Here is a 1,209-nt window from a genome sequence, read left to right as displayed (position 1 = left end):
AGAGAGGGATCTTGGAGTCATAATTGACTCCAAGATGAACATGAGCCGGCAGTGTAACGAGGCCATCAACAAGGCCAATCGCACCTTGTCGTGCATTAGCAGGTGCATGACTAATAGAACAAAGGAGGTGATGCTCCCCCTCTATGCGGCACTGGTCAGGCCGCAGTTGGAGTGCTGTGTCCAGTTTTGGATGCCGCACTTCAAGAGGGATGCGGGGAATCTCGAGAGGGTCCAGAGGGGAGCCACTCGCATGATCAGTGGCCTTCATGATAGACCCTATGGGGGGAGGTTGAGAGAGCTGAATCTCTTCAGCCTTCACAAGAGACGGCTGAGGGGAGATCTTGTGGCCGCCTATAAATTTATTAGGGGAGGTCAACGGGGAGTAGGGGAAGCGCTGTTTACTAAGGCGCCCCAGGGAGTGACTAGGAATAACGGGTGTAAACTAGTTGATAGTGGATTTAGGTTAGATATTAGGAAGAAATTTTTCACAGTGAGGGTGGCCAGGATCCGGAATGGGCTTCCAGGAGAGGTGGTGCTATCACCTAGCTTGGAGGTCTTCAAGAGGAGGCTAGATAGTCACCTGGCTGGGGTCATCTGACCTCGGTCCTCTTTCCTGCCAGGGGCAGGGGGTCGGACACAATGATCCATTGTGGTTCCTTCCGACTCTACAATCTATGAATCTATAAGATGTTCAGTGCACATAAACCAGTTTGACAATGGCTGAAACCGGTTTGAGATAAACCAAGTTGAATGTAGTATCACACTTAACTGATTTGGCTTAAACTGGTTTATGCTATGTCTGTCCCAGACCCCTTGCTGGTTTAAGATAAATCCCCCACCATCTCAACATGCTCTATGGGCTGGGCGGGGCTGGCCACTCCCCTCTGCTCCCTGGCTGCAGCCCCAGCAGAGACCACAGGCTGCTTACCCCACTCCCCCTCACCACTCCCTGCTAAGCAGGAGTTCCCCCTCCCCTCTGCCTTGTGGAGAGGTGTCTGTGTAATAGCTAGCAGACCACATGCTGGCTATGGTACATGCTGAATCACCAGGCAGAATCAACAGGTAGCTGGTAATGTCCCTCTGTTGTTTTCTTAATGGGGTGATAAACACTGCTATCAATTCCCTGCTGGGCTAATCAGAGCATCCTGCCAGGGCCTGGCCACACCCTGCTCAGCTCGTGTTGTGGAAGGAAGGGAGGGCTACTCTAGC

The sequence above is a fragment of the Alligator sinensis genome, unplaced genomic scaffold (genome assembly GCF_000455745.1).
Source record: "Alligator sinensis unplaced genomic scaffold, ASM45574v1 scaffold215_3, whole genome shotgun sequence".
In the NCBI taxonomy this organism is placed as follows: Eukaryota; Metazoa; Chordata; order Crocodylia; family Alligatoridae; genus Alligator; species Alligator sinensis.
This window is presented reverse-complemented; position numbering follows the sequence as displayed.